Source organism: Heterocephalus glaber, unplaced genomic scaffold, assembly GCF_053883595.1.
Source record: "Heterocephalus glaber isolate CG9 unplaced genomic scaffold, H.glaber_assembly_v1.0 deba00001303, whole genome shotgun sequence".
Classification (NCBI taxonomy): domain Eukaryota; kingdom Metazoa; phylum Chordata; class Mammalia; order Rodentia; family Bathyergidae; genus Heterocephalus; species Heterocephalus glaber.
The window spans coordinates 74338-99682 of record NW_028258249.1 but is presented as its reverse complement, the minus strand read 5'-3'; the positions used below and the strand labels follow the sequence as shown (position 1 = coordinate 99682).

The following is a 25345-nucleotide window of genomic DNA, read 5'->3' as shown; positions in this document are numbered from 1 at the left end:
CTCCACCTTCAACCCAAGACCTCCACTGTGTACATTTGGGAGGGGATTTTGTTTGGATTAAACCCAATGAGGATAGTCATTTCCATGGTTATACAGGTTGGTTATGACTAAATCCTTTACACAAACCCAATCAGAACAAACGTGAAGAATGTTATTTGAAATGATGGAAATGAGAGCCTTCTCATCTTGGGAAATCATCTGAGAGCGGCTACAGCCCGAGGGAAGCCTGGAATAGATAAGAGAAGGTATGCCGAAGAACCCAGAAGTGGAGCCAGGTCTGAGGAAGGAGAACAACACAGTGAATGCTGGAAGTTTTTTAATCCTTCCTGAAGTCAGATGTCAGAATTGAACAAACAAACCAGCTTTTCGTTGCTTAGGGCTTTCAAATTTATTTCTTACTTTTAGCCTGAAATATGGTTAAATGATATGGGTCCCAAATTCGGCCATAACAGATGAATGAATGAATGAATTACGGGTGACATGATTTAAAAAATCACTTTAAAATTTATTCCAGTTGAAAAGGATGCATATTGCTGCTGTTGGGATGGGAGAGCCCAATGCCTGTTGTGCCTACGAGGAAGAAAAGGAGCAAGCTAAAGTGGGCTGACTAAGGCTGAAGAACCTCTGCTAGGACACATGCTATGGCTGAAGAGAAAGGCTGAGGCAACGGATGGACACGGGTAGGAATGGCCAAAGACTTTTGCCATGGAGACGACCAGGCCCTGAGCAGACAGCAAGCAATATTGTCAGTGTCTTGAGATCAGCAAAGCAGCAGAGGTCTTGGGGCAGAAGGACTTCAGCTTGCAGACTAAGACAGCCCTACACACAAGTGAGGTCACGATGGACCGCCCTTGCTAGCTGGGGAAGAAATCCCAGGAGGACAGGCCATGACTGGGCGCTGTGTGGTGGCTGAGCAGCAGGGGAGTCAGGCCCTCCCAGAGACCGATGGAGCCTTTCTAGAGCTCGTGGAAGGCTCAGGACCCCACGGGTCTTGCCAGGTCAGGAGCTCTAGTGTGGCTCAGGTGGGCCCACACCCTCAGGCTGAGGTGGGCACAGGTGCGGCCGGGAAGCTGCCGGGGCCTTGTGGAGAGCGTCGGACACAGGCAGAGCCACTCCTGCACCCACACACCCTACTGTTTTTGACCACACACCTGGGGCAGGGGCCTAGACCCGTCCGGGACTCACCGGGGGCTGCCCCACCGAGTCTCCAGAACCTCCCCAAGAGCCAAGGTTGGACCTGCCCCCGAGAGGTGTCACTCACGTGCCCTGCAGGTGTCAAGGGCAGGACCTCGAGGGGAGTGACTTGGTCACGGAGACACGCTACCGGACACACACAAGTTAACCGAGGAGAGGTTTATCTCGGCTCGCACTTGGGAGAGGTTTCAGTGCCTAGTCAGCAGCTCGAAGGCAGCGCGGCATGGCAGAGGGGCCTGGCAGACAGAAAGCAGAGTCCAGGGAGCAGAGGCAGTGAGATGAAGGCTTCCGGGCCCTGAACCAGGCGATTTGTCTCAGCCCAGATCCCACCTCCTGACAACCCAGGTGTACCACGCCCATGAGGCCATCGCCTCCCAGAGGCGGCTTGTGAGTGCGTGAGGCTCTGCGGACAGGTAGCTCTAAACTGTCCCCAAGGGAGGGGGATGGGAGGGTGACCTTGGGGGCAGGAGGAGGGGCGCGCATCCCTGCAGGTCAGCTTCCCAAGCTGGAGCTCTCTCCTCCTGGGACCAGAGCAGGCGGGGCGTGCAGTGACACCGAGCGGCCACCGGAGGGCAGCAGAGCCCTGCGCTGAGATCCCGCACTCAGGTTGCCAGGGGAAAGAGAACATGTTCGTATATTCGTGCTTATTTCTACCACCTTATTCTGTCTTCCTCTCTGTCTTGCTTCCTCGAAGTAGGCTGGAAGCTTTTCGTTATTTCTTCAGAAGTAATTCACCTCACTGTTTCTTTTTCAGAGAGAGACAGAGAGAGAGAGAGAGAATAGGTCTTGCTCCGTGTCCGAGATCTGAGATTGCTGGGAAGCACCACCACACCTGACTTTTCCTTTTCTCTTGCAGTTAGGAGTGATGTATCTGGTCTCTGGTTTTTCCGTAGTGACCTTAGATATCACACCCTGAACTTTTGCTTGTTAAATGTAGGTCTTTAAATTTCTTGATTAACTTTTGTTTGGAAGAGGTTTAGCTTCCAGGAAAACCGAGAGAATGCTGGCCTGGCACAGCTCTGAGCAAGGGCGGGCGGGGACCTGGGCTCCCCGGAGGGCGGAGCATCTCCAACAAGCACTCCTTACTCCTCTGCCTAGGAGGACCCTGCCCTTTCCCGGTTATCTGATGGTTTGTTCCTGGGGCCACAGTGACGCCCCCCCCCCCCCCCGCAGGGATCATCGCCCTGAGGGCTCCGCTGGGCGCCTGAGCTGAGCTCGGCAGTGGCACAGGGGGGTCTCAAGTGAGCTGTTCGCCGCCCTGGCGCTCTGCCTTCCTGTGGCCCAGGGCCTTCCGCGCTTCCTTCCTTGTCCCGAAGGCCTCTCTCAGGGACCCCGGTGGCTGCGCCGAGCTGACAGGGAGAGTGCATTCTGCGCCGCGCTGGTCCCGGCTTCCTCCCTTCCTGTTCGCCCGCGCTCTGAGCCGCTCTCCTGGCTTCCACACGGTCCTCGGCGTGGCAGTGTCCCCGCTGTCCTGGTCCGGGAGGAGGCCTGTAGGGGGGCCGCCTCTGCTGGGCTTCTGCACCCCGGAAGCTCCTCGCTCCCCTGGGTGCGGAAGGGCAGAGCGCGCAGTGAGCCCGCGCGGTGACCTTGGCCCCTGAGGTGCTGGGTCCCAGGCTGTGCGGGTGGTTCCAGCCCGGCCTGGCCGGGCCCCAGGAAGCACCGGGTCCCGCCTGAGGGGCTCCCCCTTTTCCGCCTCGCGGCCACGCGAGTGTGGACACCGGCGAGCCCGGAGCTGGGGCTAGTTTAGTGCATGGTGATAGGTATGGGTCTAGTTTGAATCTTTGGCAGGTTGAAATCCAGTTGTTCCAGCACCAGTTATTAAATAGGCTATCTTTCGGGGAGGAGGATTTTAGTGAAACTCAAAGAAGCTTAGATCACATGACAGCACCCACCACACCACATGACCTAGGAGTCCAGGTCAGGGTCCCCACGACAAGGAGGCACTAGGGATCATGGAACATCTTAGAAAAGAGCCTACAGTCCCAAGAGCTGACGGAGGAAAAGAGGCAGATTGGAGATGTCCAGAGGAAATTGCCAGCACCCTCTTACCACTTAGCTTGGCCACCCGGATGCAGTGCTCCACCACCCTGGCCCTGTCTCCAGCCCTCGTGCTGGGACCCCCAAAGCAGGAGGTGATGGTGCAGTTGGCCACGTGATTAAAATATGTGATAGTGGCCCGAACGGTGGGCGCCAGAGGTTCTTTGCCCCTTTTGTTTCTCCGGGTCCAGATGGAGCCCAGGCAGTCCCAGGGCAACACATTCTTGAACAGCTCCTGTGGAGGAAGACAGCATCCCACCACGGGCAGAACCCACCCCAGAGAGTCGATGGCTTCAGCCATCCACAGGCAGGTGGCCGTGGCCTGAGCTGGACATCAGGAAGCTGCAGATATGGACAGAGACTTCTGCAAATGGCCGGTTTTCCTCCACTGCCCACTAGTGATGTCCAACTCATGACCTAGGACCTAGCACTGACGTGAAGATCAGTGGCATTGTCCCCGTGCCCATCCTCCCAAACCTCCAGCACGAGCAGACATCTGAGTCCCGCTCATTCTGAGGTATTGTCTTCTTTCCAACCTCACCTGCCCTCTGCTCCTTTGCCCGCCCAGGTCAGTGGCACATTTCCTGGGACAGCTATGACTGGGGGCTCTGTGTGGGTGTGTGCTGTAGAACCCATGAATCTCAAATGCCTACAAAGTGATAAGGCTGGCCAGGTCTCCTGGGATGATGGCAAGGTGACACATGGTCCTGCCTGCACCTCAGGGCACACCCTCCTCGGCCAGTTGGTCTGAGTCCCCGCCGTGTTTCCCAATTGTCCAATCGAAGTTGACATCACAGTCACTGTGTGAAGCGGGCATGTGAGTGCCCTGTCTCTACTGTCGACCTCCACCCAAGGACAGGAGTGGCTTGGGGCTGAGACAAGTATAGGTGATGCAGTTCGTAGAAGCAGGAACTTTGATCTGGTCAACTGGGAATGTCAGGCCTGAGGAGATCAGTGCGAGAAGGATGGCTGTCCCCGGCCCGACCCCACCCCACCCCACCCCACCGAGCTCAGCTGCTCACCGAACCCATCAAGGTCAGCTGCTCTGCCAGCAGCTTGGGAGAGAAGGCTAAGCGCACCTTCTGCAAGGGCCTGTCCTTGTCAGCGGCAGCAGAGAGGCAGGAGTGCTGTGGAGCTGGCTTCTGCTTCTCTCCTGTCTCCAGAGGAGGCTCCTTCTCTGGTGCTGGCTCTGGCTGCAGAGCAGGCCCATGGTGTTCTGGACATGGAGCCGGAGCTAGGAGGAGGAAAGCTCAGCAGTGTCAGTCACTTGCCAGCTCCCTGCGGAGCATAGCAAAGACATCCTGGCCATTTGGGGGATTCCAATGCCCAAGCAAAAGCCATGAAAGCCTTCCGGACTGCTGTGGCCCTCACCATCTGTTTCGGCCTCGTGGGGCTCTAGCTATTCCACCTGAGCAAGGGGAAGGCACAAGGGAGGCTCCATGTCTGCTCCAGGTGAGTTCACTTGCAAGCCGGCCCTTTTGATCTTGATTTGGGGAATGTCCGGTGGATGGTGCCATTCGGACCAGGTTTCCAAAATGGGAGAGGTGGCGCCGGGGAGAGACGAGTGAGCAGCAGAGTCAGAGGCCCGGGCTTTTCTTCCACCCTGCCTCTCTGAGACAGCGTCGTGTCTTGTGTGGTCCTCTGTGCCTCGGTGTAGAGGAAAGCTGACCCCACCCCAAGCCCTCTGTGACTGTCCTAGCCTCGGCTGACTTTGTCCCACTAGGCTAATGCTACCATGGGTTTCCACTTCACACTGATGATCCTTTCCGAGCGAGGCAGGCACAAAACTCCGTGCACCTGAGCGCTCGGGGCTGGGCTCCAAGCCAAGTAGTCCAAAACAATCCGTACCCTAGCAGGCCGCAATGTTTGCTGTACCTCCAGCCATGAAGTGGGGGCTGCGGGGGGTTGGGGCGGCGGGACAGAGCTCTGACACCTCACAGCCTGACCCTGTCCAAGCAGGCCCCTTACATACCCTGAGCGCGAGGGGAAGCACTGCCCATGAGAGCTCACGGCTGGCACTGACGTCCAGGATGGGCACTGGGCTGCCTCTCTCACATGTGGGTTCCTCCTGAACATTAGCCGGAAACATCTGCGGCCAGAGCCGAGCCAAGGTCGGAAAAATCTCGGATTGCGGTCCTTTCTGTGGCTAGACCTTCGGGAAGCGGGAAAATGGCAACAGCTCATCCTCCCCTCTCCACTGTCTCCCTCCAAGGGGTCAGGACGGGAGACAGCTTCAGAAGTGCACCCAGCTTCGTTGTGTTCTAATACCAAGGAAGTGAGGTCGCATCCTCAAAGTTTCGCTACAGTTAGGGTGAGGAAGTGGCTTAGGACGAAGGGGCAAGGTGCAGTTTGGGTTGTGGTTTTTGTTGGGATTTGTTTGAGTTTTAGGAATACATTTAGGGTTCTATCATGGCTGAGGGTGGGAGATTCAGTGTTAGAAATTAGGCCTGCAGTTTACATTGTTGTTTATTTTTATTGTGCAGTTCACAATCACTTGAGGAGTGGCTACGTGTACATAACAGAGCTTGAAGGGCCGGGGATTTAGCTCAGTGGCACCATGCCTGCCTCACCAGCACAAGGTCCTGAGTTCAATCCCCGGTACCAAAAGAAGGAAAAACCAAAAATACCAAAACAACAACAACTCGTAGTACAGCTTATATACATGACGAGTTTTAGATTTATATACAACTAAGATGGCCACCCAGTTCTTCCATTTCCTGTTATTAATGTCATCCCTTAGTCTAGTACATCCTGTACAAGGAGTGAGCAGATATCGATGTATAATTACTACCGAAGATCCACCTTCACCACTTGCTCTCCACAACAATCTGCAGTCCCGTCCGGGCTGCCACATTGCACTTCATTGTTGCATCCCTCAGACGCCCCTTGACTGACGTTTTCACAAGTTTTCCTTTTTTCGTTTTGTATGAGCTGACAGTTTGGAGGATGACTGAGCTGATATCTTACAGAATGTCCCTCAATTTAAGTTTTCCTGACGTTTCCTTCCTGATTAGATGAGGGTTACATGTTTGGGTGCGTGGCTTTCTGCAGGTGTTCCATGTTCCTGACTGCACCCTCATGCTGGGTTCTCCAGTGCACCCTTGGCTGAACTCTCACAGCTGCATGCTCTGCCCTCTCAGGGACACCCAGCCTGGCCTGCCAGGCCTTCTTTGGAAATGTGGGCGGAAGCCTTCCTGACTCAACTCTTGTGTTCTGCATACCTGTGAAAACAGCACCCTGTAGATGACACAAAGTTCTACCACTGGCTCCAAGCAGTCCTTAGGCCTTTGTGCATCATGGCTGCAGAAGCCTCCATGGGCCTGGATGGCTGAGCACCGTGAACTGAATGAATCCCAGGGAACCCGCCGAGGTGGCCCTTCTCAAGCAGGGTGCCCTGGGGCTCTCCTCTCAAAACAAAGTCTTTCCCTTTTGCAACTGTGAGCCTTGGAAAGCTTGGGCCTTGTGGGTTCCTTATATGTCTTCAGGGCATCTTTTCCATTGTCCTATTGTAAAGTACTTGGATTCTTTTTAATGCTAATCTTTAATCCACCAGGCTGTCCATTGCTCCATCTTTACAGGCCTTTCTTGGGGGTGGGGGTGGGGGGCTGAAAAGTTTTCAAATGGGCTTTTGCTCCTCATTTTCCGCACAAACCTGGCTCAAAGTAGCAAGCAGCATCCATGCTACGGCCTGATATTTAGGCTACCTTGATATTTTCTCCATCAGATGAATGATCCTTCCACCCTTCGTATCAGTCTCACACAAATCTCAGGACATGAACACAATACAGTCCTATTTTCTGCTGGAGCACAACACACATGGCCTGGATCCAGCTGCCACTGGCATCCTTCTTCTCAACGGGAACCTCCTAAGTCTGGCCTTTCTCATCTGCAATCTCTCTGCACTCTGGTCTTCTGAGCTCGGACCAGAATCTTCCATCGAGCTCAGATGATAGCATTCTAGGGCTGCTTCCCCAGCTGGCACCTCCAAACCTTTCCAAACTGCTGTGGACCACTTCCACAGGCCTCTGAACCACCTGGTGAGGTACAGTCGCTGCAGTGACCAGACTTCTTCTACCAACATCTGTATCACCCACTTTCTTGTCCCTGAACACAATACTCAGCACTACACATTAAGGGAAGAGAGGTTTGTTTCAGCTCACATTTCAGTTCCTAGTTAGCTAGCTCCAGGATGGCAGGATGGCATGTCAGCGGTGCACATTGATAGAAATGCTGCTTGCCTGGTGGAGGCCAGGAGGCACATGGTAAAGTGTGGGCCAGGGAGCAAGATACACCCTCCCAGGTCACACCCGCGCTGACCCACCTCTTCCAACCAGGCCCACATCCTCACACCAAGCCTGGCGTAGCACCCCCATCACCCAGTCACCCTCTGGAAGCCCTCGCCTCTGGGTGCAAGGGGCTTGAGGGTGACATCCAGATAGAATCCATAACCTGTAGTTTCCATAAAAGGATGCCATTTCTGATAAGTGATCTAGAAGTGTTATAAGAAATCTAGGCAATATTTAGAGCATAAAACCTTACAATTTATTGAAGACAATTTTCTTTTCAGTAATGCACGTTATGATGGACAGAATGGGAGTTAGTACTGATGATGAGTCTTTATTTTCACGTTTTGCTCCAACGCCCTGTTCTGTTTGCAGTAGTAGTTTGGCCCTTGAAGTATTTATAACTGTGGAATGAGTGCACAGATGGGTTTCTGAACTGTGTTTCTTTCCTCATTTCTCTTTTGGTCACTTGTACCTGCATCAGCAGGAGATATTAATTTCACAGAAGCATTGACTAGTGATAATCAAGAACAGTGTGGCTATCAGGGCTATTTCAGCTTAGGTGATCTCAGACCGAATCAGGTGTGGATGTCAAGGATGTGTGTACGTGACATGTGTTTCACACCTAAATGTTTGAATTAGAAATGCAACAAAGAATGGAAGCTGGGACTGTATTGGGTGAGGATTTAGGCAACGTAATGTCTGAGGAAGAGGATGGGATGTGTACGTTTATGCCCAGGGACAGTTGGAACCGTGTAACAGACACTTTTTGTCACGCACAGTTGTAGGAACATCGCAGCTCATTTTGGGAGAACACCCCCACCTTCAACCCAAGACCTCCACTGTGTACATTTGGGAGGGGATTTTGTTTGGATTAAACCCAATGAGGATAGTCATTTCCATGGTTATACAGGTTGGTTATGACTAAATCCTTTACACAAACCCAATCAGAACAAACGTGAAGAATGTTATTTGAAATGATGGAAATGAGAGCCTTCTCATCTTGGGAAATCATCTGAGAGCGGCTACAGCCCGAGGGAAGCCTGGAATAGATAAGAGAAGGTATGCCGAAGAACCCAGAAGTGGAGCCAGGTCTGAGGAAGGAGAACAACACAGTGAATGCTGGAAGTTTTTTAATCCTTCCTGAAGTCAGATGTCAGAATTGAACAAACAAACCAGCTTTTCGTTGCTTAGGGCTTTCAAATTTATTTCTTACTTTTAGCCTGAAATATGGTTAAATGATATGGGTCCCAAATTCGGCCATAACAGATGAATGAATGAATGAATTACGGGTGACATGATTTAAAAAATCACTTTAAAATTTATTCCAGTTGAAAAGGATGCATATTGCTGCTGTTGGGATGGGAGAGCCCAATGCCTGTTGTGCCTACGAGGAAGAAAAGGAGCAAGCTAAAGTGGGCTGACTAAGGCTGAAGAACCTCTGCTAGGACACATGCTATGGCTGAAGAGAAAGGCTGAGGCAACGGATGGACACGGGTAGGAATGGCCAAAGACTTTTGCCATGGAGACGACCAGGCCCTGAGCAGACAGCAAGCAATATTGTCAGTGTCTTGAGATCAGCAAAGCAGCAGAGGTCTTGGGGCAGAAGGACTTCAGCTTGCAGACTAAGACAGCCCTACACACAAGTGAGGTCACGATGGACCGCCCTTGCTAGCTGGGGAAGAAATCCCAGGAGGACAGGCCATGACTGGGCGCTGTGTGGTGGCTGAGCAGCAGGGGAGTCAGGCCCTCCCAGAGACCGATGGAGCCTTTCTAGAGCTCGTGGAAGGCTCAGGACCCCACGGGTCTTGCCAGGTCAGGAGCTCTAGTGTGGCTCAGGTGGGCCCACACCCTCAGGCTGAGGTGGGCACAGGTGCGGCCGGGAAGCTGCCGGGGCCTTGTGGAGAGCGTCGGACACAGGCAGAGCCACTCCTGCACCCACACACCCTACTGTTTTTGACCACACACCTGGGGCAGGGGCCTAGACCCGTCCGGGACTCACCGGGGGCTGCCCCACCGAGTCTCCAGAACCTCCCCAAGAGCCAAGGTTGGACCTGCCCCCGAGAGGTGTCACTCACGTGCCCTGCAGGTGTCAAGGGCAGGACCTCGAGGGGAGTGACTTGGTCACGGAGACACGCTACCGGACACACACAAGTTAACCGAGGAGAGGTTTATCTCGGCTCGCACTTGGGAGAGGTTTCAGTGCCTAGTCAGCAGCTCGAAGGCAGCGCGGCATGGCAGAGGGGCCTGGCAGACAGAAAGCAGAGTCCAGGGAGCAGAGGCAGTGAGATGAAGGCTTCCGGGCCCTGAACCAGGCGATTTGTCTCAGCCCAGATCCCACCTCCTGACAACCCAGGTGTACCACGCCCATGAGGCCATCGCCTCCCAGAGGCGGCTTGTGAGTGCGTGAGGCTCTGCGGACAGGTAGCTCTAAACTGTCCCCAAGGGAGGGGGATGGGAGGGTGACCTTGGGGGCAGGAGGAGGGGCGCGCATCCCTGCAGGTCAGCTTCCCAAGCTGGAGCTCTCTCCTCCTGGGACCAGAGCAGGCGGGGCGTGCAGTGACACCGAGCGGCCACCGGAGGGCAGCAGAGCCCTGCGCTGAGATCCCGCACTCAGGTTGCCAGGGGAAAGAGAACATGTTCGTATATTCGTGCTTATTTCTACCACCTTATTCTGTCTTCCTCTCTGTCTTGCTTCCTCGAAGTAGGCTGGAAGCTTTTCGTTATTTCTTCAGAAGTAATTCACCTCACTGTTTCTTTTTCAGAGAGAGACAGAGAGAGAGAGAGAGAATAGGTCTTGCTCCGTGTCCGAGATCTGAGATTGCTGGGAAGCACCACCACACCTGACTTTTCCTTTTCTCTTGCAGTTAGGAGTGATGTATCTGGTCTCTGGTTTTTCCGTAGTGACCTTAGATATCACACCCTGAACTTTTGCTTGTTAAATGTAGGTCTTTAAATTTCTTGATTAACTTTTGTTTGGAAGAGGTTTAGCTTCCAGGAAAACCGAGAGAATGCTGGCCTGGCACAGCTCTGAGCAAGGGCGGGCGGGGACCTGGGCTCCCCGGAGGGCGGAGCATCTCCAACAAGCACTCCTTACTCCTCTGCCTAGGAGGACCCTGCCCTTTCCCGGTTATCTGATGGTTTGTTCCTGGGGCCACAGTGACGCCCCCCCCCCCCCCCGCAGGGATCATCGCCCTGAGGGCTCCGCTGGGCGCCTGAGCTGAGCTCGGCAGTGGCACAGGGGGGTCTCAAGTGAGCTGTTCGCCGCCCTGGCGCTCTGCCTTCCTGTGGCCCAGGGCCTTCCGCGCTTCCTTCCTTGTCCCGAAGGCCTCTCTCAGGGACCCCGGTGGCTGCGCCGAGCTGACAGGGAGAGTGCATTCTGCGCCGCGCTGGTCCCGGCTTCCTCCCTTCCTGTTCGCCCGCGCTCTGAGCCGCTCTCCTGGCTTCCACACGGTCCTCGGCGTGGCAGTGTCCCCGCTGTCCTGGTCCGGGAGGAGGCCTGTAGGGGGGCCGCCTCTGCTGGGCTTCTGCACCCCGGAAGCTCCTCGCTCCCCTGGGTGCGGAAGGGCAGAGCGCGCAGTGAGCCCGCGCGGTGACCTTGGCCCCTGAGGTGCTGGGTCCCAGGCTGTGCGGGTGGTTCCAGCCCGGCCTGGCCGGGCCCCAGGAAGCACCGGGTCCCGCCTGAGGGGCTCCCCCTTTTCCGCCTCGCGGCCACGCGAGTGTGGACACCGGCGAGCCCGGAGCTGGGGCTAGTTTAGTGCATGGTGATAGGTATGGGTCTAGTTTGAATCTTTGGCAGGTTGAAATCCAGTTGTTCCAGCACCAGTTATTAAATAGGCTATCTTTCGGGGAGGAGGATTTTAGTGAAACTCAAAGAAGCTTAGATCACATGACAGCACCCACCACACCACATGACCTAGGAGTCCAGGTCAGGGTCCCCACGACAAGGAGGCACTAGGGATCATGGAACATCTTAGAAAAGAGCCTACAGTCCCAAGAGCTGACGGAGGAAAAGAGGCAGATTGGAGATGTCCAGAGGAAATTGCCAGCACCCTCTTACCACTTAGCTTGGCCACCCGGATGCAGTGCTCCACCACCCTGGCCCTGTCTCCAGCCCTCGTGCTGGGACCCCCAAAGCAGGAGGTGATGGTGCAGTTGGCCACGTGATTAAAATATGTGATAGTGGCCCGAACGGTGGGCGCCAGAGGTTCTTTGCCCCTTTTGTTTCTCCGGGTCCAGATGGAGCCCAGGCAGTCCCAGGGCAACACATTCTTGAACAGCTCCTGTGGAGGAAGACAGCATCCCACCACGGGCAGAACCCACCCCAGAGAGTCGATGGCTTCAGCCATCCACAGGCAGGTGGCCGTGGCCTGAGCTGGACATCAGGAAGCTGCAGATATGGACAGAGACTTCTGCAAATGGCCGGTTTTCCTCCACTGCCCACTAGTGATGTCCAACTCATGACCTAGGACCTAGCACTGACGTGAAGATCAGTGGCATTGTCCCCGTGCCCATCCTCCCAAACCTCCAGCACGAGCAGACATCTGAGTCCCGCTCATTCTGAGGTATTGTCTTCTTTCCAACCTCACCTGCCCTCTGCTCCTTTGCCCGCCCAGGTCAGTGGCACATTTCCTGGGACAGCTATGACTGGGGGCTCTGTGTGGGTGTGTGCTGTAGAACCCATGAATCTCAAATGCCTACAAAGTGATAAGGCTGGCCAGGTCTCCTGGGATGATGGCAAGGTGACACATGGTCCTGCCTGCACCTCAGGGCACACCCTCCTCGGCCAGTTGGTCTGAGTCCCCGCCGTGTTTCCCAATTGTCCAATCGAAGTTGACATCACAGTCACTGTGTGAAGCGGGCATGTGAGTGCCCTGTCTCTACTGTCGACCTCCACCCAAGGACAGGAGTGGCTTGGGGCTGAGACAAGTATAGGTGATGCAGTTCGTAGAAGCAGGAACTTTGATCTGGTCAACTGGGAATGTCAGGCCTGAGGAGATCAGTGCGAGAAGGATGGCTGTCCCCGGCCCGACCCCACCCCACCCCACCCCACCGAGCTCAGCTGCTCACCGAACCCATCAAGGTCAGCTGCTCTGCCAGCAGCTTGGGAGAGAAGGCTAAGCGCACCTTCTGCAAGGGCCTGTCCTTGTCAGCGGCAGCAGAGAGGCAGGAGTGCTGTGGAGCTGGCTTCTGCTTCTCTCCTGTCTCCAGAGGAGGCTCCTTCTCTGGTGCTGGCTCTGGCTGCAGAGCAGGCCCATGGTGTTCTGGACATGGAGCCGGAGCTAGGAGGAGGAAAGCTCAGCAGTGTCAGTCACTTGCCAGCTCCCTGCGGAGCATAGCAAAGACATCCTGGCCATTTGGGGGATTCCAATGCCCAAGCAAAAGCCATGAAAGCCTTCCGGACTGCTGTGGCCCTCACCATCTGTTTCGGCCTCGTGGGGCTCTAGCTATTCCACCTGAGCAAGGGGAAGGCACAAGGGAGGCTCCATGTCTGCTCCAGGTGAGTTCACTTGCAAGCCGGCCCTTTTGATCTTGATTTGGGGAATGTCCGGTGGATGGTGCCATTCGGACCAGGTTTCCAAAATGGGAGAGGTGGCGCCGGGGAGAGACGAGTGAGCAGCAGAGTCAGAGGCCCGGGCTTTTCTTCCACCCTGCCTCTCTGAGACAGCGTCGTGTCTTGTGTGGTCCTCTGTGCCTCGGTGTAGAGGAAAGCTGACCCCACCCCAAGCCCTCTGTGACTGTCCTAGCCTCGGCTGACTTTGTCCCACTAGGCTAATGCTACCATGGGTTTCCACTTCACACTGATGATCCTTTCCGAGCGAGGCAGGCACAAAACTCCGTGCACCTGAGCGCTCGGGGCTGGGCTCCAAGCCAAGTAGTCCAAAACAATCCGTACCCTAGCAGGCCGCAATGTTTGCTGTACCTCCAGCCATGAAGTGGGGGCTGCGGGGGGTTGGGGCGGCGGGACAGAGCTCTGACACCTCACAGCCTGACCCTGTCCAAGCAGGCCCCTTACATACCCTGAGCGCGAGGGGAAGCACTGCCCATGAGAGCTCACGGCTGGCACTGACGTCCAGGATGGGCACTGGGCTGCCTCTCTCACATGTGGGTTCCTCCTGAACATTAGCCGGAAACATCTGCGGCCAGAGCCGAGCCAAGGTCGGAAAAATCTCGGATTGCGGTCCTTTCTGTGGCTAGACCTTCGGGAAGCGGGAAAATGGCAACAGCTCATCCTCCCCTCTCCACTGTCTCCCTCCAAGGGGTCAGGACGGGAGACAGCTTCAGAAGTGCACCCAGCTTCGTTGTGTTCTAATACCAAGGAAGTGAGGTCGCATCCTCAAAGTTTCGCTACAGTTAGGGTGAGGAAGTGGCTTAGGACGAAGGGGCAAGGTGCAGTTTGGGTTGTGGTTTTTGTTGGGATTTGTTTGAGTTTTAGGAATACATTTAGGGTTCTATCATGGCTGAGGGTGGGAGATTCAGTGTTAGAAATTAGGCCTGCAGTTTACATTGTTGTTTATTTTTATTGTGCAGTTCACAATCACTTGAGGAGTGGCTACGTGTACATAACAGAGCTTGAAGGGCCGGGGATTTAGCTCAGTGGCACCATGCCTGCCTCACCAGCACAAGGTCCTGAGTTCAATCCCCGGTACCAAAAGAAGGAAAAACCAAAAATACCAAAACAACAACAACTCGTAGTACAGCTTATATACATGACGAGTTTTAGATTTATATACAACTAAGATGGCCACCCAGTTCTTCCATTTCCTGTTATTAATGTCATCCCTTAGTCTAGTACATCCTGTACAAGGAGTGAGCAGATATCGATGTATAATTACTACCGAAGATCCACCTTCACCACTTGCTCTCCACAACAATCTGCAGTCCCGTCCGGGCTGCCACATTGCACTTCATTGTTGCATCCCTCAGACGCCCCTTGACTGACGTTTTCACAAGTTTTCCTTTTTTCGTTTTGTATGAGCTGACAGTTTGGAGGATGACTGAGCTGATATCTTACAGAATGTCCCTCAATTTAAGTTTTCCTGACGTTTCCTTCCTGATTAGATGAGGGTTACATGTTTGGGTGCGTGGCTTTCTGCAGGTGTTCCATGTTCCTGACTGCACCCTCATGCTGGGTTCTCCAGTGCACCCTTGGCTGAACTCTCACAGCTGCATGCTCTGCCCTCTCAGGGACACCCAGCCTGGCCTGCCAGGCCTTCTTTGGAAATGTGGGCGGAAGCCTTCCTGACTCAACTCTTGTGTTCTGCATACCTGTGAAAACAGCACCCTGTAGATGACACAAAGTTCTACCACTGGCTCCAAGCAGTCCTTAGGCCTTTGTGCATCATGGCTGCAGAAGCCTCCATGGGCCTGGATGGCTGAGCACCGTGAACTGAATGAATCCCAGGGAACCCGCCGAGGTGGCCCTTCTCAAGCAGGGTGCCCTGGGGCTCTCCTCTCAAAACAAAGTCTTTCCCTTTTGCAACTGTGAGCCTTGGAAAGCTTGGGCCTTGTGGGTTCCTTATATGTCTTCAGGGCATCTTTTCCATTGTCCTATTGTAAAGTACTTGGATTCTTTTTAATGCTAATCTTTAATCCACCAGGCTGTCCATTGCTCCATCTTTACAGGCCTTTCTTGGGGGTGGGGGTGGGGGGCTGAAAAGTTTTCAAATGGGCTTTTGCTCCTCATTTTCCGCACAAACCTGGCTCAAAGTAGCAAGCAGCATCCATGCTACGGCCTGATATTTAGGCTACCTTGATATTTTCTCCATCAGATGAATGATCCTTCCACCCTTCGTATCAGTCTCACACAAATCTCAGGACATGAACACAATACAGTCCTATTTTCTGCTGGAGCACAACACACATGGCCTGGATCCAGCTGCCACTGGCATCCTTCTTCTCAACGGGAACCTCCTAAGTCTGGCCTTTCTCATCTGCAATCTCTCTGCACTCTGGTCTTCTGAGCTCGGACCAGAATCTTCCATCGAGCTCAGATGATAGCATTCTAGGGCTGCTTCCCCAGCTGGCACCTCCAAACCTTTCCAAACTGCTGTGGACCACTTCCACAGGCCTCTGAACCACCTGGTGAGGTACAGTCGCTGCAGTGACCAGACTTCTTCTACCAACATCTGTATCACCCACTTTCTTGTCCCTGAACACAATACTCAGCACTACACATTAAGGGAAGAGAGGTTTGTTTCAGCTCACATTTCAGTTCCTAGTTAGCTAGCTCCAGGATGGCAGGATGGCATGTCAGCGGTGCACATTGATAGAAATGCTGCTTGCCTGGTGGAGGCCAGGAGGCACATGGTAAAGTGTGGGCCAGGGAGCAAGATACACCCTCCCAGGTCACACCCGCGCTGACCCACCTCTTCCAACCAGGCCCACATCCTCACACCAAGCCTGGCGTAGCACCCCCATCACCCAGTCACCCTCTGGAAGCCCTCGCCTCTGGGTGCAAGGGGCTTGAGGGTGACATCCAGATAGAATCCATAACCTGTAGTTTCCATAAAAGGATGCCATTTCTGATAAGTGATCTAGAAGTGTTATAAGAAATCTAGGCAATATTTAGAGCATAAAACCTTACAATTTATTGAAGACAATTTTCTTTTCAGTAATGCACGTTATGATGGACAGAATGGGAGTTAGTACTGATGATGAGTCTTTATTTTCACGTTTTGCTCCAACGCCCTGTTCTGTTTGCAGTAGTAGTTTGGCCCTTGAAGTATTTATAACTGTGGAATGAGTGCACAGATGGGTTTCTGAACTGTGTTTCTTTCCTCATTTCTCTTTTGGTCACTTGTACCTGCATCAGCAGGAGATATTAATTTCACAGAAGCATTGACTAGTGATAATCAAGAACAGTGTGGCTATCAGGGCTATTTCAGCTTAGGTGATCTCAGACCGAATCAGGTGTGGATGTCAAGGATGTGTGTACGTGACATGTGTTTCACACCTAAATGTTTGAATTAGAAATGCAACAAAGAATGGAAGCTGGGACTGTATTGGGTGAGGATTTAGGCAACGTAATGTCTGAGGAAGAGGATGGGATGTGTACGTTTATGCCCAGGGACAGTTGGAACCGTGTAACAGACACTTTTTGTCACGCACAGTTGTAGGAACATCGCAGCTCATTTTGGGAGAACACCTCCACCTTCAACCCAAGACCTCCACTGTGTACATTTGGGAGGGGATTTTGTTTGGATTAAACCCAATGAGGATAGTCATTTCCATGGTTATACAGGTTGGTTATGACTAAATCCTTTACACAAACCCAATCAGAACAAACGTGAAGAATGTTATTTGAAATGATGGAAATGAGAGCCTTCTCATCTTGGGAAATCATCTGAGAGCGGCTACAGCCCGAGGGAAGCCTGGAATAGATAAGAGAAGGTATGCCGAAGAACCCAGAAGTGGAGCCAGGTCTGAGGAAGGAGAACAACACAGTGAATGCTGGAAGTTTTTTAATCCTTCCTGAAGTCAGATGTCAGAATTGAACAAACAAACCAGCTTTTCGTTGCTTAGGGCTTTCAAATTTATTTCTTACTTTTAGCCTGAAATATGGTTAAATGATATGGGTCCCAAATTCGGCCATAACAGATGAATGAATGAATGAATTACGGGTGACATGATTTAAAAAATCACTTTAAAATTTATTCCAGTTGAAAAGGATGCATATTGCTGCTGTTGGGATGGGAGAGCCCAATGCCTGTTGTGCCTACGAGGAAGAAAAGGAGCAAGCTAAAGTGGGCTGACTAAGGCTGAAGAACCTCTGCTAGGACACATGCTATGGCTGAAGAGAAAGGCTGAGGCAACGGATGGACACGGGTAGGAATGGCCAAAGACTTTTGCCATGGAGACGACCAGGCCCTGAGCAGACAGCAAGCAATATTGTCAGTGTCTTGAGATCAGCAAAGCAGCAGAGGTCTTGGGGCAGAAGGACTTCAGCTTGCAGACTAAGACAGCCCTACACACAAGTGAGGTCACGATGGACCGCCCTTGCTAGCTGGGGAAGAAATCCCAGGAGGACAGGCCATGACTGGGCGCTGTGTGGTGGCTGAGCAGCAGGGGAGTCAGGCCCTCCCAGAGACCGATGGAGCCTTTCTAGAGCTCGTGGAAGGCTCAGGACCCCACGGGTCTTGCCAGGTCAGGAGCTCTAGTGTGGCTCAGGTGGGCCCACACCCTCAGGCTGAGGTGGGCACAGGTGCGGCCGGGAAGCTGCCGGGGCCTTGTGGAGAGCGTCGGACACAGGCAGAGCCACTCCTGCACCCACACACCCTACTGTTTTTGACCACACACCTGGGGCAGGGGCCTAGACCCGTCCGGGACTCACCGGGGGCTGCCCCACCGAGTCTCCAGAACCTCCCCAAGAGCCAAGGTTGGACCTGCCCCCGAGAGGTGTCACTCACGTGCCCTGCAGGTGTCAAGGGCAGGACCTCGAGGGGAGTGACTTGGTCACGGAGACACGCTACCGGACACACACAAGTTAACCGAGGAGAGGTTTATCTCGGCTCGCACTTGGGAGAGGTTTCAGTGCCTAGTCAGCAGCTCGAAGGCAGCGCGGCATGGCAGAGGGGCCTGGCAGACAGAAAGCAGAGTCCAGGGAGCAGAGGCAGTGAGATGAAGGCTTCCGGGCCCTGAACCAGGCGATTTGTCTCAGCCCAGATCCCACCTCCTGACAACCCAGGTGTACCACGCCCATGAGGCCATCGCCTCCCAGAGGCGGCTTGTGAGTGCGTGAGGCTCTGCGGACAGGTAGCTCTAAACTGTCCCCAAGGGAGGGGGATGGGAGGGTGACCTTGGGGGCAGGAGGAGGGGCGCGCATCCCTGCAGGTCAGCTTCCCAAGCTGGAGCTCTCTCCTCCTGGGACCAGAGCAGGCGGGGCGTGCAGTGACACCGAGCGGCCACCGGAGGGCAGCAGAGCCCTGCGCTGAGATCCCGCACTCAGGTTGCCAGGGGAAAGAGAACATGTTCGTATATTCGTGCTTATTTCTACCACCTTATTCTGTCTTCCTCTCTGTCTTGCTTCCTCGAAGTAGGCTGGAAGCTTTTCGTTATTTCTTCAGAAGTAATTCACCTCACTGTTTCTTTTTCAGAGAGAGACAGAGAGAGAGAGAGAGAATAGGTCTTGCTCCGTGTCCGAGATCTGAGATTGCTGGGAAGCACCACCACACCTGACTTTTCCTTTTCTCTTGCAGTTAGGAGTGATGTATCTGGTCTCTGGTTTTTCCGTAGTGACCTTAGATATCACACCCTGAACTTTTGCTTGTTAAATGTAGGTCTTTAAATTTCTTGATTAACTTTTGTTTGGAAGAGGTTTAGCTTCCAGGAAAACCGAGAGAATGCTGGCCTGGCACAGCTCTGAGCAAGGGCGGGCGGGGACCTGGGCTCCCCGGAGGGCGGAGCATCTCCAACAAGCACTCCTTACTCCTCTGCCTAGGAGGACCCTGCCCTTTCCCGGTTATCTGATGGTTTGTTCCTGGGGCCACAGTGACGCCCCCCCCCCCCCCCGCAGGGATCATCGCCCTGAGGGCTCCGCTGGGCGCCTGAGCTGAGCTCGGCAGTGGCACAGGGGGGTCTCAAGTGAGCTGTTCGCCGCCCTGGCGCTCTGCCTTCCTGTGGCCCAGGGCCTTCCGCGCTTCCTTCCTTGTCCCGAAGGCCTCTCTCAGGGACCCCGGTGGCTGCGCCGAGCTGACAGGGAGAGTGCATTCTGCGCCGCGCTGGTCCCGGCTTCCTCCCTTCCTGTTCGCCCGCGCTCTGAGCCGCTCTCCTGGCTTCCACACGGTCCTCGGCGTGGCAGTGTCCCCGCTGTCCTGGTCCGGGAGGAGGCCTGTAGGGGGGCCGCCTCTGCTGGGCTTCTGCACCCCGGAAGCTCCTCGCTCCCCTGGGTGCGGAAGGGCAGAGCGCGCAGTGAGCCCGCGCGGTGACCTTGGCCCCTGAGGTGCTGGGTCCCAGGCTGTGCGGGTGGTTCCAGCCCGGCCTGGCCGGGCCCCAGGAAGCACCGGGTCCCGCCTGAGGGGCTCCCCCTTTTCCGCCTCGCGGCCACGCGAGTGTGGACACCGGCGAGCCCGGAGCTGGGGCTAGTTTAGTGCATGGTGATAGGTATGGGTCTAGTTTGAATCTTTGGCAGGTTGAAATCCAGTTGTTCCAGCACCAGTTATTAAATAGGCTATCTTTCGGGGAGGAGGATTTTAGTGAAACTCAAAGAAGCTTAGATCACATGACAGCACCCACCACACCACATGACCTAGGAGTCCAGGTCAGGGTCCCCACGACAAGGAGGCACTAGGGATCATGGAACATCTTAGAAAAGAGCCTACAGTCCCAAGAGCTGACGGAGGAAAAGAGGCAGATTGGAGATGTCCAGAGGAAATTGCCAGCACCCTCTTACCACTTAGCTTGGCCACCCGGATGCAGTGCTCCACCACCCTGGCCCTGTCTCCAGCCCTCGTGCTGGGACCCCCAAAGCAGGAGGTGATGGTGCAGTTGGCCACGTGATTAAAATATGTGATAGTGGCCCGAACGGTGGGCGCCAGAGGTTCTTTGCCCCTTTTGTTTCTCCGGGTCCAGATGGAGCCCAGGCAGTCCCAGGGCAACACATTCTTGAACAGCTCCTGTGGAGGAAGACAGCATCCCACCACGGGCAGAACCCACCCCAGAGAGTCGATGGCTTCAGCCATCCACAGGCAGGTGGCCGTGGCCTGAGCTGGACATCAGGAAGCTGCAGATATGGACAGAGACTTCTGCAAATGGCCGGTTTTCCTCCACTGCCCACTAGTGATGTCCAACTCATGACCTAGGACCTAGCACTGACGTGAAGATCAGTGGCATTGTCCCCGTGCCCATCCTCCCAAACCTCCAGCACGAGCAGACATCTGAGTCCCGCTCATTCTGAGGTATTGTCTTCTTTCCAACCTCACCTGCCCTCTGCTCCTTTGCCCGCCCAGGTCAGTGGCACATTTCCTGGGACAGCTATGACTGGGGGCTCTGTGTGGGTGTGTGCTGTAGAACCCATGAATCTCAAATGCCTACAAAGTGATAAGGCTGGCCAGGTCTCCTGGGATGATGGCAAGGTGACACATGGTCCTGCCTGCACCTCAGGGCACACCCTCCTCGGCCAGTTGGTCTGAGTCCCCGCCGTGTTTCCCAATTGTCCAATCGAAGTTGACATCACAGTCACTGTGTGAAGCGGGCATGTGAGTGCCCTGTCTCTACTGTCGACCTCCACCCAAGGACAGGAGTGGCTTGGGGCTGAGACAAGTATAGGTGATGCAGTTCGTAGAAGCAGGAACTTTGATCTGGTCAACTGGGAATGTCAGGCCTGAGGAGATCAGTGCGAGAAGGATGGCTGTCCCCGGCCCGACCCCACCCCACCCCACCCCACCGAGCTCAGCTGCTCACCGAACCCATCAAGGTCAGCTGCTCTGCCAGCAGCTTGGGAGAGAAGGCTAAGCGCACCTTCTGCAAGGGCCTGTCCTTGTCAGCGGCAGCAGAGAGGCAGGAGTGCTGTGGAGCTGGCTTCTGCTTCTCTCCTGTCTCCAGAGGAGGCTCCTTCTCTGGTGCTGGCTCTGGCTGCAGAGCAGGCCCATGGTGTTCTGGACATGGAGCCGGAGCTAGGAGGAGGAAAGCTCAGCAGTGTCAGTCACTTGCCAGCTCCCTGCGGAGCATAGCAAAGACATCCTGGCCATTTGGGGGATTCCAATGCCCAAGCAAAAGCCATGAAAGCCTTCCGGACTGCTGTGGCCCTCACCATCTGTTTCGGCCTCGTGGGGCTCTAGCTATTCCACCTGAGCAAGGGGAAGGCACAAGGGAGGCTCCATGTCTGCTCCAGGTGAGTTCACTTGCAAGCCGGCCCTTTTGATCTTGATTTGGGGAATGTCCGGTGGATGGTGCCATTCGGACCAGGTTTCCAAAATGGGAGAGGTGGCGCCGGGGAGAGACGAGTGAGCAGCAGAGTCAGAGGCCCGGGCTTTTCTTCCACCCTGCCTCTCTGAGACAGCGTCGTGTCTTGTGTGGTCCTCTGTGCCTCGGTGTAGAGGAAAGCTGACCCCACCCCAAGCCCTCTGTGACTGTCCTAGCCTCGGCTGACTTTGTCCCACTAGGCTAATGCTACCATGGGTTTCCACTTCACACTGATGATCCTTTCCGAGCGAGGCAGGCACAAAACTCCGTGCACCTGAGCGCTCGGGGCTGGGCTCCAAGCCAAGTAGTCCAAAACAATCCGTACCCTAGCAGGCCGCAATGTTTGCTGTACCTCCAGCCATGAAGTGGGGGCTGCGGGGGGTTGGGGCGGCGGGACAGAGCTCTGACACCTCACAGCCTGACCCTGTCCAAGCAGGCCCCTTACATACCCTGAGCGCGAGGGGAAGCACTGCCCATGAGAGCTCACGGCTGGCACTGACGTCCAGGATGGGCACTGGGCTGCCTCTCTCACATGTGGGTTCCTCCTGAACATTAGCCGGAAACATCTGCGGCCAGAGCCGAGCCAAGGTCGGAAAAATCTCGGATTGCGGTCCTTTCTGTGGCTAGACCTTCGGGAAGCGGGAAAATGGCAACAGCTCATCCTCCCCTCTCCACTGTCTCCCTCCAAGGGGTCAGGACGGGAGACAGCTTCAGAAGTGCACCCAGCTTCGTTGTGTTCTAATACCAAGGAAGTGAGGTCGCATCCTCAAAGTTTCGCTACAGTTAGGGTGAGGAAGTGGCTTAGGACGAAGGGGCAAGGTGCAGTTTGGGTTGTGGTTTTTGTTGGGATTTGTTTGAGTTTTAGGAATACATTTAGGGTTCTATCATGGCTGAGGGTGGGAGATTCAGTGTTAGAAATTAGGCCTGCAGTTTACATTGTTGTTTATTTTTATTGTGCAGTTCACAATCACTTGAGGAGTGGCTACGTGTACATAACAGAGCTTGAAGGGCCGGGGATTTAGCTCAGTGGCACCATGCCTGCCTCACCAGCACAAGGTCCTGAGTTCAATCCCCGGTACCAAAAGAAGGAAAAACCAAAAATACCAAAACAACAACAACTCGTAGTACAGCTTATATACATGACGAGTTTTAGATTTATATACAACTAAGATGGCCACCCAGTTCTTCCATTTCCTGTTATTAATGTCATCCCTTAGTCTAGTACATCCTGTACAAGGAGTGAGCAGATATCGATGTATAATTACTACCGAAGATCCACCTTCACCACTTGCTCTCCACAACAATCTGCAGTCCCGTCCGGGCTGCCACATTGCACTTCATTGTTGCATCCCTCAGACGCCCCTTGACTGACGTTTTCACAAGTTTTCCTTTTTTCGTTTTGTATGAGCTGACAGTTTGGAGGATGACTGAGCTGATATCTTACAGAATGTCCCTCAATTTAAGTTTTCCTGACGTTTCCTTCCTGATTAGATGAGGGTTACATGTTTGGGTGCGTGGCTTTCTGCAGGTGTTCCATGTTCCTGACTGCACCCTCATGCTGGGTTCTCCAGTGCACCCTTGGCTGAACTCTCACAGCTGCATGCTCTGCCCTCTCAGGGACACCCAGCCTGGCCTGCCAGGCCTTCTTTGGAAATGTGGGCGGAAGCCTTCCTGACTCAACTCTTGTGTTCTGCATACCTGTGAAAACAGCACCCTGTAGATGACACAAAGTTCTACCACTGGCTCCAAGCAGTCCTTAGGCCTTTGTGCATCATGGCTGCAGAAGCCTCCATGGGCCTGGATGGCTGAGCACCGTGAACTGAATGAATCCCAGGGAACCCGCCGAGGTGGCCCTTCTCAAGCAGGGTGCCCTGGGGCTCTCCTCTCAAAACAAAGTCTTTCCCTTTTGCAACTGTGAGCCTTGGAAAGCTTGGGCCTTGTGGGTTCCTTATATGTCTTCAGGGCATCTTTTCCATTGTCCTATTGTAAAGTACTTGGATTCTTTTTAATGCTAATCTTTAATCCACCAGGCTGTCCATTGCTCCATCTTTACAGGCCTTTCTTGGGGGTGGGGGTGGGGGGCTGAAAAGTTTTCAAATGGGCTTTTGCTCCTCATTTTCCGCACAAACCTGGCTCAAAGTAGCAAGCAGCATCCATGCTACGGCCTGATATTTAGGCTACCTTGATATTTTCTCCATCAGATGAATGATCCTTCCACCCTTCGTATCAGTCTCACACAAATCTCAGGACATGAACACAATACAGTCCTATTTTCTGCTGGAGCACAACACACATGGCCTGGATCCAGCTGCCACTGGCATCCTTCTTCTCAACGGGAACCTCCTAAGTCTGGCCTTTCTCATCTGCAATCTCTCTGCACTCTGGTCTTCTGAGCTCGGACCAGAATCTTCCATCGAGCTCAGATGATAGCATTCTAGGGCTGCTTCCCCAGCTGGCACCTCCAAACCTTTCCAAACTGCTGTGGACCACTTCCACAGGCCTCTGAACCACCTGGTGAGGTACAGTCGCTGCAGTGACCAGACTTCTTCTACCAACATCTGTATCACCCACTTTCTTGTCCCTGAACACAATACTCAGCACTACACATTAAGGGAAGAGAGGTTTGTTTCAGCTCACATTTCAGTTCCTAGTTAGCTAGCTCCAGGATGGCAGGATGGCATGTCAGCGGTGCACATTGATAGAAATGCTGCTTGCCTGGTGGAGGCCAGGAGGCACATGGTAAAGTGTGGGCCAGGGAGCAAGATACACCCTCCCAGGTCACACCCGCGCTGACCCACCTCTTCCAACCAGGCCCACATCCTCACACCAAGCCTGGCGTAGCACCCCCATCACCCAGTCACCCTCTGGAAGCCCTCGCCTCTGGGTGCAAGGGGCTTGAGGGTGACATCCAGATAGAATCCATAACCTGTAGTTTCCATAAAAGGATGCCATTTCTGATAAGTGATCTAGAAGTGTTATAAGAAATCTAGGCAATATTTAGAGCATAAAACCTTACAATTTATTGAAGACAATTTTCTTTTCAGTAATGCACGTTATGATGGACAGAATGGGAGTTAGTACTGATGATGAGTCTTTATTTTCACGTTTTGCTCCAACGCCCTGTTCTGTTTGCAGTAGTAGTTTGGCCCTTGAAGTATTTATAACTGTGGAATGAGTGCACAGATGGGTTTCTGAACTGTGTTTCTTTCCTCATTTCTCTTTTGGTCACTTGTACCTGCATCAGCAGGAGATATTAATTTCACAGAAGCATTGACTAGTGATAATCAAGAACAGTGTGGCTATCAGGGCTATTTCAGCTTAGGTGATCTCAGACCGAATCAGGTGTGGATGTCAAGGATGTGTGTACGTGACATGTGTTTCACACCTAAATGTTTGAATTAGAAATGCAACAAAGAATGGAAGCTGGGACTGTATTGGGTGAGGATTTAGGCAACGTAATGTCTGAGGAAGAGGATGGGATGTGTACGTTTATGCCCAGGGACAGTTGGAACCGTGTAACAGACACTTTTTGTCACGCACAGTTGTAGGAACATCGCAGCTCATTTTGGGAGAACACCTCCACCTTCAACCCAAGACCTCCACTGTGTACATTTGGGAGGGGATTTTGTTTGGATTAAACCCAATGAGGATAGTCATTTCCATGGTTATACAGGTTGGTTATGACTAAATCCTTTACACAAACCCAATCAGAACAAACGTGAAGAATGTTATTTGAAATGATGGAAATGAGAGCCTTCTCATCTTGGGAAATCATCTGAGAGCGGCTACAGCCCGAGGGAAGCCTGGAATAGATAAGAGAAGGTATGCCGAAGAACCCAGAAGTGGAGCCAGGTCTGAGGAAGGAGAACAACACAGTGAATGCTGGAAGTTTTTTAATCCTTCCTGAAGTCAGATGTCAGAATTGAACA

General features: G+C 53.7%; 3 long non-coding RNA genes across 12 annotated transcripts; all 3 read right to left on the bottom strand.

Annotated features, from left to right (window-relative positions):
- Positions 1-363: 363 nt before the first annotated feature.
- On the bottom strand, positions 364-8239 carry LOC147828104 (uncharacterized). Of its 4 annotated transcripts, XR_015451286.1 has the most exons (3): positions 4603-8217; positions 4311-4465; positions 364-4173 (listed from the first exon to the last, which is right to left on the bottom strand). It is a non-coding gene; the product is annotated as an uncharacterized LOC147828104 (long non-coding RNA). The 4 variants fall into 4 exon arrangements; XR_015451284.1 differs by having other exon boundaries at positions 4311-8239; XR_015451285.1 differs by having other exon boundaries at positions 364-2736; positions 4311-8239.
- Positions 8240-8694: 455 nt separating this feature from the next.
- On the bottom strand, positions 8695-16570 carry LOC147828103 (uncharacterized). 4 transcript variants are annotated; one of them, XR_015451295.1, is made up of 3 exons: positions 12934-16548; positions 12642-12796; positions 8695-12504 (listed from the first exon to the last, which is right to left on the bottom strand). It is a non-coding gene; the product is annotated as an uncharacterized LOC147828103 (long non-coding RNA). The 4 variants fall into 4 exon arrangements; XR_015451292.1 differs by having other exon boundaries at positions 12642-16570; XR_015451294.1 differs by having other exon boundaries at positions 8695-11067; positions 12642-16570.
- Positions 16571-17025: 455 nt separating this feature from the next.
- Positions 17026-24901, bottom strand: LOC147828102 (uncharacterized). 4 transcript variants are annotated; one of them, XR_015451290.1, is made up of 3 exons: positions 21265-24879; positions 20973-21127; positions 17026-20835 (listed from the first exon to the last, which is right to left on the bottom strand). It is a non-coding gene; the product is annotated as an uncharacterized LOC147828102 (long non-coding RNA). The 4 variants fall into 4 exon arrangements; XR_015451288.1 differs by having other exon boundaries at positions 20973-24901; XR_015451289.1 differs by having other exon boundaries at positions 17026-19398; positions 20973-24901.
- Positions 24902-25345: the final 444 nt, after the last annotated feature.